This window comes from Salmo salar, chromosome 13, assembly GCF_965601325.2.
Source record: "Salmo salar chromosome 13, fSalSal1, whole genome shotgun sequence".
NCBI classification, from domain to species: domain Eukaryota; kingdom Metazoa; phylum Chordata; class Actinopteri; order Salmoniformes; family Salmonidae; genus Salmo; species Salmo salar.
In genome coordinates, this window is record NC_138303.1 from 95,928,474 (window position 1) to 95,947,570 (window position 19,097).

Here is a 19,097-nt window from a genome sequence, read left to right on the forward strand (position 1 = left end):
TGCAAAACGTTCCATTTTGTAATTACACCCCTGCTCTGTTGACCTAGTCACTCACTGACCTATAAGTACACAGGATAGATTTATTTGATATTTTTACTCAATACCTAGACTTAAATTTACAGGTGCTTGTTCATTTATTGAATTCATTAATTCAAAAAGGCCAAAACCAGACATAAATGTCAGTGCTAGCTTAACGACTTCCTCTAAATCTTTATGGAAACTTTGAAATAATTGTACTACTCCAGTTAATAACATAAGAATATATATTTCTATAACAGTAGGCTATTACCAGCATTACTTTACAATTACACGTCAGATTGTCAGGGATCCCGGGTTGTCAGTTGTCCTGAGGTGTCTCCATATGGCCTGGCCTGGCTGCAACAGCGGTTGGCAGCTAATTCCCTGAGCCTCTTTGTTCATTAACGGCCTGTGTCTCCCTCCCTGCTGCTGCTGTCTCTAGCCTATGGAGACGCCCGTAAGGGGCCCCTTTGTAATCCTATAAAGTGGAAAAATATAAATTTGTCGCAATTTGTCTCACAGCAGTGTAAGATGTTAAAGAGGGGTTTGATCACTGATCTCTGCCCACCACCAGCCCCAGGCCCCCAGGACACAGACTCAACAGCTGTCTGTCCCCCACACGTATTACAGATCTATACTGTCTGGGAAAGTCATTGGAAGGGTTATGTATGGCACAACTTGTATTGTATTGTGTACTGGCAAGGTAAGGTAAACATTAATGTTACAGTGTCTCATAAACTTTAGATCTTTATGAAATAACCAAAACTGTAGAATGTGATTGAAAAAAGAGACAAAACAGCACATTGGTCTCCGAGGATTGTTTTTGGATTTAGTTTCAACCCTTCTCGTCTTTGAATGGACAGATCGTTTTATATTTATTCATGTTTAATGGAATTCTACTTTCTAGCTTTCTACTTAATTTGTGAATTTAGTAAGAAATAAAGTAGAAGTCACATGGAATACACAGTACAATGTCAGTATATGAGGCATGGGCTGTATTTGTTAAAATTGGCAATTTGATTACCATACCAATTTAAGGACATTATAATATATATAATATGATAAATCAATTATAATGATAATGCCATAGGGAGAAGCAGGATAGCCAGACATTCTTAAATCACACCATTATAGAATGCCATAATTATAGATCAATCCATTTTCCTTCCAGAAGACCCAAGACTCAGGGAAACACACACGAACACACACACACACACACACACACACACACACACACACACACACACACACACACACACACGCACGCACGCACACATGCACGCACGCAAACACACACACACACACACACACACGCACGCACGCACGCACGCACGCACGCAAACACACACATGCGCACGCACACAAACACACACATGCGCATAAACACACACACTTGATTTAACTGTAAGTTACCTCTATTTTCTTTTAAAATACAGGAGGTCAATATAAAGACACACTGGGACACAAAGTAATTAGTACTAATTAATTCAATGTAGAATGAGCTTTCCAGAGTTACTGCAGTGGGGCTGTTGACTTATTGATTAATAGATAGATCATAACTCCAAACCGTGTTGCAAACAGCATGGATCTCCTGGAACGGTCCACATCTGTGACACGCTGACTCATGAGAATTAAAGACGTTTCATTGGTTTTTGTACCACAGAAATACTCAAAACTGCCAATCAGCGACATGTAGAACACAGAGCAACATCAGCCTAGTCAAGGAGCTGTATAAATGGAGCAATCAATCTACCTATTGGTCAATCAGCACTGCCCAATCCAGAGAGGAGGTGTTTGGGCTGGTTCAATACATTGGATTAATGTAACAATGACCTTAAATAATTCAGTTTGGGGTAAATGTTTGCGGGAAACGACGACAGGAGTGTAAAGGTGAAGTACTCCGCAGTTCCCACAAAGCAATACTTCCCACGTTCTGAGAAATGTTATCACCGGGTCACTCTCAGGCATTATAATAGTTCTATAAAGTCTGGTGACCTCACAGTTTCTCTCGTGTATAGCCAATGACTTCAAGTGTGTTCAATCCAATCATCAGCTATTCATTGAGGGAAGCACAGAGCTGCTCGCTAAGTAAATTGAAATCTTTCCTCCCTCTTGGGATATCTTTTCAACTGAAAATAGCCTCAGAATTTCATGGAGGCCAGGGATCATTTTCTTAATTGCCTGGGAATCTAAATGCATGTATATTTCTTGTACCAAGAATTGTATTATTTTATGTCATAAAAAAAGTGAGTTTTGTTTTAAGAGTTATCTTTGATCTTCTTTTGAGAAGAAAAAAACAATTGAACAATTTACATAATACTCTTTTGTTAAACATAAATGTAGACAACACAAGAAAAAAGCTACTTTATGTATATGGCTCACTTCTCACGTGATGTAAAGTGTGGGTTTGAACCAGAGATGTACACACACACACTCACTCACTCAGCCAAGTGGAGTAAGTTCAGATCTTAATTTGAGTCAGTTTGCCACAGCAGGAAGTCCTGCAGCAACAGTTGTAGTTAGGACAAATAAAGTCAGACATTTTAAAGTGGAAACGACATACTTTAGAAGCCTTTTTAAACCTTAAATACACTACAAGCTACAAATGATCAGTAACAAAAGAGTGATCAAATTAAAATCCTATTTCTGTATCCAGCTCTGTGGCCCCCAAGGAGCTCAGCTGCAGCTGTATAAATGGGTTATGTATGAAATGTAAGCTATGCAGGTCAGAATGGGTAAGAGTCCTGCTAGGCAAATAAATAGTGTGATGTAATAGCACAAAGAGACTATCTCAGCCCCTCCAGATTCAACCCACACTTCATTACCAATGAGACATGTTTATCCCCATACAACTCTAATGTCCTCGTGTCCCCTTTCAATGCTGAGGCATACATCAAATAATGGTAAATATACTGTTCAAAAGGTGAACATTACAAGTGTAGGATCTTAATTTGGTCACTCTTTTATTGCAGGAAATGCACATTTCTAGTGTATTTGAGTTTTAAAAAGGATTCTAAAGTTTGTCAATTCCACTTTGAAATTTCAGACTTGATTTGCCTTAATGAAAAATGTATTAACACCTTCAAAAATGTTCATTCACTATAATCCACATAATAATTCATATTTCCTGTTGTAACAGGATTATTTTTGTGCTGTAGCTAACCAGCTCAAATTAAGACCCTACATCTGTGGTGTGTCTTTGGTGTGTTATAATGCAGTAAGATTGATCCTTATGATAAAATCAATACAGGATATTCTCTAGAAAGGTGTCAGCATTTAGTATTATGGATCATTTTGACAGATAAGCGGTGGCTATTTCAAGATGAAAACGTTTTGTCAATCGATGAAGGAGCCACTCCTTTTAGCATGTTCCCTTTTCACACTACATTCATCTTTTTAAGTGAAACAGGTCACACCCGACTCTCTGGATTTTCGAATGGTGAGGCATTGTGGGTATCTAAGTAATATCATATGCTTAAATGCTTTGTTTTGCGTTTTGTCCCCTCTCACCCCTTGAGGGAGAGATAGGCTTACGCTCGTCCTGATTTAATATTTTGTCCAGGTCATTACCTTGGAGACAGCGAGAGAGAGTGAGAGAGGGACAGGGAGAGGAAGAGGGAGAGGGAGAGCAACAGCTAGAGGGGAGAGGAGAGGGTCAGGTGGTCTGACCCACATCCACTCCTCCTTTGCTTCCTTCATCCCATCTCATCCATCTCGCAGCCTCATAAAACAAGTTTTCTTGTCAGATTCCTTGAGAATCAGTGATTGCTGTGTCTATTTGACAACCAGTTTCACACTGCCAAGGAGAAAAACGTCCACCAAAGCCATGGAGGATAAAACATTTCAGCACCTGCTAAGTAAATTTGACTTTGAGTTCTTATTTGGCTGCTTTTGATAGTGCTTCCATTTCCATATGTTACCACAGTTCTCTCTCCGTCTTGTGGTTTGAGACATGTAGACATTTAGATGAAGACATTAATGGTCCAGCACCTCCTTGTTGTTTTATAAACCAAGCGTGCAGACAGACAAGCCAATCTGAGATTGATTATGCCGCTCCTCTCCATTGATTGTCCTGCTGATCTCCTCTGAAGTGTGTAAAAAAAAAAGAGAGAATGTATTATTCAGAAGAAAATGATAAAAACACTTCCATTCCTATTTGTATTTATTATTTTCTCCCGTGAAGAGAGGCGAGTGGTTGAATAATAGTTTTTATTAATTTCATGGATTATTTGCTCATTATGCATTAATCATGGTGGCCCATCTGGAGGGTACAGGCGTGACTGTGTTAGAAACAGCCATTCTGATCTCAATTAGATTATGCCTCTCCTCTCCATCTAGCCATAAATCACTTCTCCAAAGTGAAATGAACAGTTACTGGAGCGCATTAATAACCTGCATCAGGCATGAGGGAAGGGCAGCCACTGGAACTACCACCCATCTCACAATGTTGAAAACATCATTTTATTTGTGAAATATCAACATTCCACGCTAAGGTTGCTCTGCAGATTTCTCAACCCCCCCCCCCCCCCCCTCCCTCTCTCTTGTGACGCTTTGACAGGGAAAAATGATGGTGCGTGGAGCTCCAGACATTCATTCACCCGGTTACCAGACATGGGCTGCATGTGTGGCGTGCAGTGTGTGGCGTGCGCTGCAGCTCAGCCTGACCACGGTCCATATAACCCACATAACAACCTCTCTGGATGAAATCCCCCAGGATAGGGGATGTCTTATCCCAATATAAAGTCATTAAAGAGATAATGATTATTTGCTCTAGAAAATAGCTAATGATTATTTGCTTAAGAAATGTCATAAATAACATTAAGACAGACATCAACAACACAATGTCATCATTATGGGCAATATGAATAATCCTCAGGGCAGTAAATCCAGAGGGATGAAATGTGTATTATACAGTATCCTCTACCACAGGGGCGTAACTGAATGGTGTTTGGATAGTGTGGTATCCCCACACACTTCCACTGCCTCGGAGGCAGTCAGTTGTGGCCTAGCCGAGTCGTGTTACTCCACCAGGGGCAACAGATAGTGAGATATGGGGGTCATTCTACTGATTACCCAGGTGAAAGCACAGGGGCCCTGTGATTTATGAAGAGCACTTAAACCCTTTGTGTCGTGTACATCACATCTTTGATAGATTAGAAGTGTGACATTAAAATGGAAATTACTTTGTGGAGGCTTGACAAGGGATTGTGGGCAACCCCTGACCTCCCAGTGAGACCACAGGCTGACCGCGCAATCCCTCAGAGCGAGAGAGAGAGAGAGAGAGAAAGATGAGAGTTAGAGAGAGAGAAAAAAAGACAGAAGGAGAAAGAGAGAGATGAGAGCGAGATAGAGAGAATTGAATTGAATTGAGAGAGAGGAGAGTTAGAGAGAGAGAAAGAGCGAGAGAGAGGAGATGTGGTAAGATATGAGGTTAGAGAGTGTAAATAATGTAGAATAATACCTGTTTGAGATCGATTAGATCAAGACCAATAGGTAACTCTTTATATGGGTAGTCCATCTGTAGATGCTCTACAGACTTTCTACAGACTATAACATCTACTAACCCTAGCCCTCACCTCAACCCTTATCCTAATCCTAAACTTAACCCTTAACCTAACTATAACCCTAACCGTAACCTTAGCAAGCAGTTGCTTATCAACAGATAGTTTGTTGATACAGTGCATTCGGGAAGCATTCAGACCCCTTGACTTTTTCCACATTTTGTTAAGTTAAAGCCTTATTCTAAAATTGATTAAATAGTTTTCCCCCCTCATCAATCTACACACAATGCCTCATAATGACAAGGAAAAAACAGGTTTTTAGAAATTTTTGCAAATTTAAACAACTGAAATATGACATTTACATACGTTTTCAGACCCTTTACTCAGTACTTTATTGAAGAACCTTTGGCAGCGATTACAGCCTCGAGTTTTCCTGGGTATGACTCTACAAAATTGGCACACCTGTATTTGGGGAGTTTCTCCCATTCTTCTCGGCAGATCCTCTCAAGCTCTGTCAAGTTGGATGGGGAGCGTCGCTGCACAGCTATTTTCAGGTCTCTCCAGAGATGTTTGATCGGGTTCATGTCCGGGCTCTGGCTGGGCCGCTCAAGGACATTCAGAGACTTGTCCCAAAACCACTCCTGCATTGTCTTGGCTGTGTAATTAGGGTTGTTGTCCTGTTTGAAGGTGAACCTTCGCCCCAGTCTGAGGTCCTGAGCGCTCTGGAGCAGGTTTTCATCAAGGATCTCTCTGTACTTTGCTCCATTCATCTTTCCCTCTATCCTGACTTGTCTCCCAGTCCCTGCCGCTGAAAAACATCACCACAGCATGATGCTGCCACCACTATGCGTCACCGTAGGGATGGTGCCAGGTTTCCTCCAGATGTGACATTTGACATTCAGGCCAAAGAGATCAATCTTGGTTTCATCAGACCAGAGAATGTTGTTTCTCATTGTCTAAGAGTCTTTAGGGGCCTTTTGGCAAACTCCAACCGGGCTGTTATGTGCCTTTTACTGAGGACTGGCTTCCGTCCGGCCACTGTACCATAAAGGCCTGATTGGTGGAGTGCTGCAGAGATGATTGTACTTCTGGAAGATTCTCCCATCTCCACAGAGGAACTCTGACCAAGACTCTTCTCCCCTGATTGCTCAGTTTGGCCGGGCGGCCAGCTCTAGGAAGAGTTTTGGTGGTTCCAAACTTCTTCCATTTAAGAATGACGGAGGCCACTGTGTTCTTGGGGACCTTCAATGCTGCAGAAATGTTTTGGTACCCTTCCCCAGATCTGTGCCTCGACACAATCCTGTCTCGGATCGCTATGGACAATTCCTTCTTTCTCATGGCTTGGTTTTTGCCCTGACATGCACTGTCAACTGTGGGAACTTATATAGACAGGTGTGTGCCTTTCCAAATCATGTCCAATCAATTGAATTTACCTCAGGTGGTCTCCAATCAAGTTGTAGAAACATCTCAAGGAGGATCAATGAAAAAAGGATGCACCTGAGCTCAATTTCGAGTCTCATAGCAAAGGGTCTGAACACTTATGTAAAGAAAAAAGTTGTTTCTTTGTTTTATAAATGAGCGAAAATGTCTAAAAACCTGTTTTTGCGTCGTCATTATGGGGTATTGTGTACAAAAATTATGGTATCAATTTTAGAATAAGGCTGTAACGTAACAAAATGTGGAAAAAGTCAAGGGGTCCGAATATTTTCCGAATGCACTGTAGATCATCTATATGGGACTATCCAGACTATCCAAATAAAGTGGGACCTCAATCTACCAATTGAACAATGATACAGATGCAGGATCGATCTTAATTTGACCCGTATTGTCACAGCAAAATAATCCTGCAGCAACAGGATTTTAACTTTTAGTCCAAATGTTGCTTGATTTGTGGTTAGGCCAAAAGTAGGCTACATGAAAAGTGCAATACTATTATTATGACCATATATATTCTCAGCAACAAAAGAGTGATCAAATGAAGATCCTACATCTGTAGATGACATACAGTTTTAGTTAGGATTATTTTCAGTTCTCTCTTGTTAAGAGCACTCCCTTGCAACCACAACTGCTATATTTCACCAATTGTACTTGAGCTGCACTATTTCACCAGCTCAAAGAGATGACTTATTCCATTGTTTTAACAAGAGCAGAGCAGCACGCTTCTATCAGATTAACAAAACCTTTCAATCACATAGGATGAATGAGGAACAAGAGCCAGGAACCAGGGACCAGGGACATTGTACATTACCCGAGAGAGAGAGAGAGAGAGAGAGATAGAGAGAGAGTGAACAAGCTAGGAAGCGAGGAAGAGAACAAGAGAGAGAGAAAACAAGAGAGAATGAGAGAGAGTATGTGTGTGAGAGAAAGAGAGAATAAAAGGGAGATAAAGAACAAGAGATGGAGAGAGAGATTAATTCTGGGGCTGAGGAATTCCCCAAACTGCTGATTGTCATCTTACATCTGTCATGTGAACCAGAGGAGACCCTTGTTCTTTCATTCTCTCCCAGCAGTCCTCTGACACCACCATCCTTAATTAATGACAACATTTCCATTAAACTACTGATTAAACAAATATATTAAACACACAGGCCCGAGTCAATAGACACAGGCATATTTAATCATGTTCTTAGTAATGATTACTGTTCCCATAATGCAATAATTATTTTCAGCAGCTGAGTTGGATTCATCTTTTGTCACTGTGCCATCAAAGAGAGAGCGAGATAAGGTGAGAGCGAGAGTTGCAGAAAGAGAGAGAGGGAGATGCAGAGAGAGAGAGTTTGGAAGGCTAGCTTATGAGTAACAGTGATAGAGAAAAAAGCCATGTGAGAATTCGGGGGCCGCTTGTCTCTTTATGTGGAGTGACAGGTGAAAACTGGCTGTCAAAAATGCACTGGATATTTACTGTTTTGTTTATCAGCTGGCTGGCTCTGAATAAAAGAGGAGAAACATGCATTGCCTGTCCGTCCGCTTTTTCATCTGCTCCCTAAATGGGTCAGGGGATTGGAGAGTGCAGTTTATCCCTTCCATTCCCCCTGACAGAGAAACCGTTTAAAGCTCACTGCCAAGTAGACAACAGTCTGTCACCAGAGACAGTCTGTCACCAGCTCAAATCAACTCCTCAAACGCCGCTAGCCTGTTTAGCCGCGGCCCCATACGGTGCTCTGAGTTTCATTAAGTTGCCGCCTGCCTCACTCTCGTCTTACCGTATGTGAGCGATACATTACCATGACTTCTCCCTCCATTTTATCTCAATAGTCATTATGATTAATCAAATACATTCTTGTTTTCGCTTTAATTTCTTTAATTTCCTGCTCTTTTCCCTATGAATATAGGTGATACATTGTATTTGCTCTGAAAGGACTCTCTCTGGAGCACATTACAAACATGAATGGAGATTTATACAGGTTAACAACTGTCAGTATTGCTGTAAAGCAAGCCCATTTTGAGCCCATTTCTTCCTGACACCTCCCAAAGCTCATGGGAATCTCCTTTCCAAACAGTGGGATGAGGAGATCACCATCCCCCGGCTTGTGATTGTGCGAGGTCGGAGGTTAATGACTTTGTGTTTACCATCCAACCTGCTCTTTGATAACAGGACAGCCCTACCGTTCCCATTTTCCCACTGTTTTAATAAAGACGCTCAGTGTAGCAACAGGAAGCAACATAGAATGTGACACCAAAGATGGCTTTGTACGGAGAAAAAGCACCCACAATCTGGAGGGAGAGTGAGAACCACTAATATTTATTCATGATAGAGAGAAAGTAGTGGCTTGTTGGCACAAGCTACTTCATTTACATGCGGTTATAGACTGTTTGCCCCAGCCCAGGAGCTCTGTCTATCTCCAAATAGATGAACCTGTCTCACATACTACCTTTCCTTGTCATCCTGTCTTCCTACTCTTCAAAGCTCCTCTTGCATCCGTCGCCTGGTTGTTATTCTCAGTAATGGGGTTGAGGAGCCAAGATTAATATATTATATCATAATCATATTACATCATCACAATAGGTTTGAAAAATAAGGAAATTAGCTAATGAACGAATATCTTAACAATATGATTAGCAATGTGTTGGAGTACTTCGACCTGAGAGCTGATGGATCATGGGAAACTAAAGTTGTTTCACTCATTTCAGTCCTGAATGCATGGGAACCAAACATCATTGACAACGTTCCTCATGATAAATGTGATGATGATTGCTCTGGCTCGCAGGATTAGATTTGGACACTAAATCACTTGTGTGAGAGAGAGGTTAGATAAGGCAGACGGAGACCTGTGGCGTAAAACGCTGGATATATTGACTACCAGTCTCTCCACTGACACCAACTGCAGTGCTTCTCACCATTACGGTAGCCTTATCAGAGTCTTACAAGGCTGAACATCTCACTAACTAGAGGGGCAACTGGCCATAAACTCCAGTGGAATTTTCTCAGTGAAATTTGTCAGTGTAATTGGTGTGTTGTTTGAGCTGCTGTCTAAATATATTACAACAGACAGATACACAAAGCCAGACACACATGGATAAACATAGCCATTAGAATGTTAAAGGTTCAACAGGCACTCTGAAGGAATCTCTTTATTCGGTTCAAATGTCAGAGGTGTATCTTAGCATTTACTAGAGCTGGGCAATATGGACCAAAATCCATATCACTATAAATTGACTCAATTATCACAATAATGATTAATGGAACGCAGTGGTGTAGTAAAGTAAAAATACTTTAAAGTACTAAAGTAGTTTTTTGGGGTATCTGTACTTTACTATTTATATTTTTGATGACTTTTAGTTTTACTTCACTACATTCCTTGAAGAAAATAATGAACTTTGTACTCCATACATTTTCCCTGACACCCAAAAGTACTCGTTACATTTTGAATGCTTAGCAGGACATGAAAATTGTCTAATTCACGCACATAAAGAGAAAATCCCTGGTCATCCCTACTGTATCTGATCTGGCAGACTCACTAAACACAAATGCTTTGTTTGTAAATTATGTCTAAGTGTTGGAGTATACCCCTGGCTATCTGTAAATAAAAAAGACAAATTGTGCCGTCTGGTTTGCTTAATTTAAGGAATTTTAAATGATTTATACTTTTACTTTTGATACTTAAGTATATTTAAAACCAAATACGCTTATTACTTTTACTCAAGTAGGATTTTACTGGGTGACTTTCACTTGAGTCATTTTCTATTAAGGTATCTTTACTTTTAGTAAAATATGACAAATGGGTACTTTTTCCACCACTGATGGAACGATAAGTTTATAACATAAGTGTGCACCAGTTACTTTTTTATATTACCTTTAAAACTGCTACTATTACTTTTGGTATTTGGTATTTTATAAGGATCCCCATTAGCTGTTGCAAAATCAGCAGCTACTCTTCCTGGGGTCCACACAAAACATGAAACATAATACAGAATGACATAATACAGATCAATAGACAAAAACAGCTCAAGGACAGAACTACATACATTTTTAAAAGACACACGTAGCCTACGTATCAATGCATACACAAACTATCTAGGTCAAATAGGGGAGAGGCGTTGTGCCGCGAGGTGCTGCTTTATCTGTTTTTTAAAACCAGATTTGCTGTTTATTTGAGCGATATGAGATGGAAGGAAGTTCCATGCAATAAGGGCTTTCTATAATACTGTAAGTGTTCTTGAATTTGTTCTGGATTTGGGTACTATGAAAAGACCCCTGGTGGCATGAATGTTTTAGCTATCAATTGTCCCATTAGCCATAGCCCATAATAGCAGGTCATTTCAAACTTCACATTCCTCTAGTAAATGCTACTTATCGTTTTTATATCAGTAAAAAGTTCTCGATGAATGGTTGGTCCGGTCGGTATCGACAATTTTCGGTTTACTGTCCCAGCTCAACCATTTACTCCAAACCCTCTACCTGAAAAGTTAAACTGAGTCTGCCTGAGCAGCCTTTTACTTGGCAACATGTCAGCAAAACTCCAAGCAGTGCATCGTTAATGACATGTTTTATTTGCACCTCAAACAGGATAGTTTCAACCTGAAATTGTTAAATTGCCCTCGTCCTGGTCAAATATATTACCATTTAAACATGAAAAATAGGCCATTGTGTTGGTCATTACAAAACTCCATCATGTCTACCACTACTGGTAGCCAGCCAAGCCGTAAATCCCATCTGGCCAGGGTCAACAGTGAGGTGTCTCCCTAACATGGCCGCATGCTGTGTCTCTTTGACTGTCATCAGTTTGCTTTTGTCAACAGAAGGCCAGCAGCAAATGAATGCTGCAGATGATCTGATGAGAGACTCAGAACAAACAAAGCCATGAATACCTGTTGATTGTCAGATTAGCTGATTCAGAGACACTGTTACCTAATATCTGCATAACATCTATTTGCATTGTTAGGAACTAGACTGTCATTAACATGATGATGCTGCCATATAGCGTAGTACATACTACGAGAGACTGAGAAACAGCTTCTATCACCAGGCGCTCAGACTGTTGAACAGCCATCACTAGCCGGCTACCTGCCCAGTACTCAGCCCTGCACCTTGAGACTAATACCCCAAGTATGTAGATAGTCGTTGAACGCTGGTCACCTCATTCTGTTTATATACTGTTGTTTACACAGTGTATTCTATATACTGTATTCTCGACATACAGTAGCCCATCCTAATATACCTGCTACTGTAATACTATTTTCTTTCCCAAATGATATACTGTCTATACACACCACGTATATACAGTTGAAGTCAGTTTCAAACCTCTACAAATGTTTTGTTAACTAACTATAGTTTTGGCAAGTCGGTTAGGACATATACTTTGTGCATGACAAGTCATTTTTCCAACAATTGTTTACAGACAGATTATTTCACTTATAATTCAATGTATCACAATCCAGTGGGTCAGAAGTTTACATACACTAAGTTGACTGTGCCTTTAAACAGCATGGAAAATTCCAGAAAATTATGTCATGGCTGTAGAAGCATCAGATAAGCTAATTGACATCAGTTGAGTCAATTGGAGGTGTACCTGTGGATGTATTTCAAGGCCTACCTTCAAACTCAGTGTCTCTTTGCTTGACATCATGGGAAAATCAAAAGAAATCAACCAAGACCTCAGAAAAAAAAATGTAGACCTCCACAAGTCTGATTCATCCTTGGGAGCAATTTTCAAGTATAAATACCATGGGACCACACAGCCGTCATACCGCTCAGGAAGGAGACGCGTTCTGTCTCCTAGAGATTAACGTACTTTGGTGCGAAAAGTGCAATTCAATCCCAGAACAACAGCAAAGGACCTTGTGAAGATGGAGGAAACAGCTACAAAAGTATCTATATCCACAGTAAAATGAGTCTTATATTGACATAACCTGAAAGGCCGCTCAGCAAGGAGGAAGCCACTGATCCAAAACCGCCATAAAAAAGCCAGACTATGGTTTGCAACTGCACATGGGACAAAGATTGAACTTTCTGGAGAGGTGTACTCTGGTCTGATGAAACAAAAATAGAACTGTTTGGCCTTAATGACCATCGTTATGTTTGGAGGAAAAAGGAGGAAGCTTGCAAGCCGAAGAACACCATCCCAACCGTGAAGCACGGGGGTGGCAGCATCATGTTGTGGGGTTGCTTTGCTGCAAGAGGGACTTGTGCACTTTACAAAATAGATGGCATCATGAGGGATGAAAATTATGTGGATATATTGAAGCAACATCTCAAGACATCAGTCAGGAAGTTAAAGCTTGGTCGCAAATGGGTCTTCCAAATGAACAATGACACCGAGCATATTTCCAAAGTTGTGGGAAAATGGCTTAAGGCACAAAGTCAAGGTACTGGAGTGGCTATCACAAAGCCCTGACCTAAATCCCAAAGAAAATTTGTGGGCAGAACTGAAAAAGTGTGTGCGAGCAAGGAGGCCTACAAACCTGACTCAGTTACACCAGCTCTGTCAGGAGGAATGGGCCAAAATTCACCCAACTTATTGTGGGAAACTTGTGGAAGGCTACCCAAAACATTTGACCCAAGTTTAAATTGTTTAAGGCAATGCTACCAAATACTAATTGAGTGTATGTAAACTTCAGACCCACTGGGAATGTGATGAAAGAAATAAAAGCTGAAAATCATTCTCTCCTATTATTATGACATTTCACATTCTTAAAATAAAGTGGTGATCCTAACTGACCTTAGACAGGGAATGTTTACTAGGATTAAATGTCAGGAATTGTGAAAAACTGAGTTTAAGTATATTTGGCTAAGGTGTATGTAAACTTCCGACTTCAACTGTATATGCAGTGTGAAATCAGGCGATATCAGGTGGAAGGCCTGGAAAACCGTTGAAGACTCTAGCCACCCAAGCCATAGACTGCTCTCTACTTCTGCACAGCAGGCGGTACCGGTGCATCAAGTATAGAACCAAAGGACCATGAACAGCTTCTATCCTCAAGCCATAAGACTGCTAAATAGCTAACAAAATGGCTACACAGACAATTTATTATATTTTTTTGCACTTTCTCTATGCACACTCACATACACTGATGCTCCAACACACACATATATACTGACGCTACACACACACACTCACATACAATCATAATCTATGCTGCTGCTACTCTGTTTATCATACATCCTGATGCCTAGTCACCTAACCCCTATACACATCTACACTACCGTTTGGGGTCACTTAGAAATGTCCTTGTTTTTGAAAGAAAATAAAAAAAATTGGTCCATTAAAATAACATCAAATTGATTAGAAATACATTGTTAATGTTGTAAATGACTATTGTAGCTGGAAACGGCAGATTTTTTATGGAATATCTACATAGGCGTACAGAGGCCCATTATCAGCAACCATCATCCTGTGTTCCAATGGCATGTTGTGTTAGCTAATCCAAGTTTATCATTTTAAAAGGCTAATTGATCATTAGAAAACCCTTTTGCAATTATGTTAGCAAAGCTGAAAACTGTTGTTCTGATGAAATAATTGATAACTGTCCTTCTTTAAACTAGTTGAGTATCTGGAGCATCAGCATTTGTGGGTTCGATTACAGACTCCAAAATGGCCAGAAACAAAGCCCTTTCTTCTGAAACTCAGTCTATTCTTGTTCTGAGAAATGAAAGCTATTCCATGCGAGAAATTGCCAAGAAACTGAAGATCGCGTACAACGCTGTGTACAACTCCCTTCACAAAACAGCTCAAACTGGCTCTAACCAGAATAGAAAGAGGAGCAAGAGGGCAAGTACATTAGCGTGTCTAGTTTGAGAAACAGACGCCTCACAAGTCCTCAACTGGCAGCTTCATTAAATAGTACCCGCAAAACACCAGTCTCAACGTCAACAGTGAAGAGGCGACTCCGGGATGCTGGCCTTCTTGGCAGAGTTGCAAAGAAAAAGCCATGTCTCAGACTGGCCAATAAAAATAAAATATTAAGATGGGCAAAAGAACACAGACACTGGACTGAGGAACTCTGACTAGAAGGCCAGCATCCCGGAGTCGCCTCTTCACTGTTGACGTTGAGACGGGTGTTTTGCGGGTATATAGGCGTAAGGCCGAGACAATAAGAAGACACATTGGAAGAATAAATTCAACCACACCTTTGTTTCGTCACAAAACCGGAGAGCAACATCTGCCCTGTGAAGTCCACAAAGCATATTGCATTTAACAGGCAGTTAGATGACCTACAGCATTGTCAAGCAAGTTAATGTTTCTGACATTTCTGACCATGGATAGTTAGGCTATGGCAAGTCGCAAAGAATAAAGGAGCTACCTCCAATATTCCAGCACCATTTCAACATCATCAACTCACCTATGCTTAGTCTAAAACAGTGACAACTAAAACACACCAAAAATTATTTCGTCCAATTAACGTAATCAACATTTTGTAACGAAAACACCTGAAGTCAGGAGGCAGGTGCAGTCGGTGAGTTTAATAGGAACAAACAGAGTGAGTTCAAAAATAGGAGTAGCGTCTAAACATGAAAACAGGAAACAATACTACCTAATGTGTGATACAACGGAGTGCTAGATAAAGGGGAAGTAATCAGGGAGTCATGGAGTCCAGGTGTGCCTCATGATGGGGTGCAGTGGTGCGTAATGATGGTTGCCAGGTGTGTGTAATGATGGATAGCCAGGACCGGTGGTTAGTAAACCGATGACGTCGAGCGCCAGAGCAGGGGAGTAGACGTGAAAGTACCCCGGAGGACAGGGAGCAGGCACTGGTTCCCTCTCCAGAGCCTGGCGTATGTCCATGTCTATGTCCCAAAGCACGGGGACAACGATTCGGGAGGGCGGTATGATGGACGCAATCAGGACCGGAACCTCTCCCAAATCGTGGAGACGGGACAGGGCATCGGCTTCGATATTCTTTGAACCTGGGCGGTATGACAGGGTGAAGTTGAATCTGGTAAAGAAAAGGGCCCATCTTGCTTGGCACGGATTCAATCACCTCGGTGTCCGTGTGTAATCCAGGTTCCGATAATCGGTGAGGATGAGAAATGTGTCCGTGGAGCCCTCGAGCCAGTGTCTCCACTCCTCTAATGCCAACTTCACCGCCAGGAGCCCCCGGTCACAGACGTTATAGTTCCTTTCTGCAGGAGACAGTTTTCTTTAGAGTATTTGTATTTATTATGGATCCCCATTAGCTGCTGCCAAGGAAATCCAGGGTTACTCCAAGCAGTTTAGTCACCTCAACTTGCTCAATTTCCACATTATTTATTACAAGATTTAGTTGAGGTTTAGTGAATGATTTGTCCCAAATACAATGCTTTTAGTTTTGGAAATATTTAGGACTTACTTATTCCTTGCAACCCACTCTGAAACTAACTGGAGCGCTTTGTTAAGCGTTGCAGTCATTTCAGTCTCTGTAGTAGCTGACATGTATTGTGTTGAGTCCTCCGCATACATAGACACAGCCAGTGGTATGTCATTAGTAAAGATTGAAAAAAGTAAGGGGCCTAGACAGCAGCCTTGGGGAATTCCTGATTCTACCTGGATTATGTCGGAGGCTTCCATTAAAGAACACCCTCTGTGTTCTGTTAGATAGGTAACTCTTTATCCACAATATAGCAGGGGGTGTAAAGCCATAACACATACATTTTTCCAGCAGCAGACTATGATCGATAATGTCAAAAGCTGCACTAAAGTCTAACAAAACAGCCCCCACAATCTTTTTCTCATCAATTTCACTCAGCCAATCATCAGTCATTGCTGTACTTGTTCCGTATACGCATGCTGAAAGTCTGTTGTCAATTTGTTCACTATGAAATAACATTTTATCTGGTCAAACACAATTCTTTCCAAAAGTTTACTAAGGGTTGGTAACAGGCTGATCGGTCGGCTATTTGAGCCAAAATTCTAGATCACCTGTACTCCACACAGACACGTGTACAAAGCTCTCCCTCGCCCTCCATTTGGTAAATCTGACCACAATTCTATCCTTCTGATTCCTGCTTACAAGCTAAAATTAAAGCAGGAAGCACCAGTGACTCGGTCTATAAAAAAGTAGTCAGGTGAAGCAGATGCTAAACTACAGGAATGTTTTGCTATCACAGACTTGAACATGTTTCGGGATTCTTCCGATGGCATTGAGGAGTACACCACATCAGTCACTGGCTTTATCAATAAGTGCGTAAGGCCCAATACATCACTGGGGCTAAGCTGCCTGCCATCCAGGAGCTCTACACCAGGCGATGTCAGAGGAAGGCCCTAAAAATTGTGAAAGACCCCAGCCACCCCAGTCATAGACTGTTCTCTCTACTACCGCATGGCAAGCATGCCAAGTCTAGGACAAAAAGGCTTCTCAACAGTTTTTACCACCAAGCCATAAGACTCCTGAACAGGAATTCAAATGCCTACCCAGACTATTTGCATTGTGTGACCCCCCCAACCCCTCTTTTAAACTGCTGCTACTCTCTGTTTATCATATATGCATAGTCACTTTAACTATACATGCATGTACATACTACCTCAATTGGCCCGACCAACCAGTGTCCCCGCACATTGGCTAACTGAGCTATCTGCATTGTGTCCCACCACCCGCCAACCCCTCATTTACGCTACTGCTACTCTCTGTTTATCATATATGCATAGTCACTTTAACCATATCTACATGTACATACTACCTCAATCAGCCCGACTAACCAGTGCCTGTATATAGCCTCGCTACTGTTATAGCCTCGCTAATGTTATTTTTCCACTGTCTTTTTTACTGTTGTTTTTATTTCTTTATTTACCTATTGTTCACCTAATACCTTTTTTTGCACTGTTGGTTAGAGCCTGTAAGTAAGCATTTCACTGTAAGGTGAAATGTTGTATTCAGCGCACATGACAAATATACTTTGATTTGATTTACTATTAGGTACCAGAATTACTTTTGTTTCCCTCCAGGCCTGGGGGTACACACTTTCTAGTAGGCTTAAATTGAAAATATGGCAAATAGCAATATCATCCGCAATTATCCTCAGTAATTTTACATCCAAGTTGTCAGACCCCGGTGGCTTGTCATTGTTGATAGACAACAATAATTGTATCACCTTTTCCACACTCACTTTATGGAATTCAAAATTACAATGCTTGTCTTGCATAATTTGGTCAGATATACTTGGATGTGTAATGTCAGCATTTGTTGCTGCATGTCATGCCTACATTTTCTAATCTCCTCAAAAATCATTAAAGTAGTTGGCAATATCTGTCGGTTTTGTGATGAATGAGCCATCTGATTCAATGAATGATGGAGCTGAGTTTGTCTGTTTTCCCATAATGTCATTTAAGGTGCTCCAATGCTTTTTTACTGTCATTCATTATGTCATTTATCTTTGTTTCATAGTGTAGTTTCTTCTTTTTTATATTCAGATTAGTTACATGTTTTCTCAATTTGCAATACGTTTGCCAATCGGTTGTGCAGCCAGACTTATTTGCCATTCCTTTTGCCTCATCCCTCTCAACCATACAACTTTTAATTCCTCATCAATCCACAGGGGATTAACAGTTTTTACATTCATTTACTTAATGGGTGCATGCTTATTAGTAACTGGAATAAGCAATTTCATAAAAGTGTCAAGTGCAGCTTCTGTTTGCTCCTCATTACACACCACGGACCAACAAATATTCTTTACATCAACAACATAGGAATCACTACAAAACTTATTGTATGACCTCATATACACTATATTAGGCCTGCCTTTGGAAATGTAGTATGCACATGGATCCAATTTTTGTGGATTACCTTGACGTTGTGACAGGACGGCCCCCACGCCCATTTCTGAGGCGTCCCCCTCCACCACTAAGGGCAGCGTAGGATCTGCGTGTTTTAGCAATGGGTGGAGGTTAAATTCCCCTTCAGTAGGTGGAAGGCCTCATCTGCTGCAGGATTCCACACCAACTTTCAGGGACCACCTTTGAGGAGAGAGGTGAGAGGAGAGGCGATGGAACTGAAGTTCCTAATGAAGCGGCGGTATAAGTTGGCAAACCCCAAAAGCCGTTGTAGTGTCTTTATGGTGGTTGGGACAAGCCATGACCTGACTGCATCTACTTTCATCTCCTCCATAACCACTCCCTGAGGGCTGATTCAATATCCCAAGAAGGAGATGGCGGCCTGATGGAACTG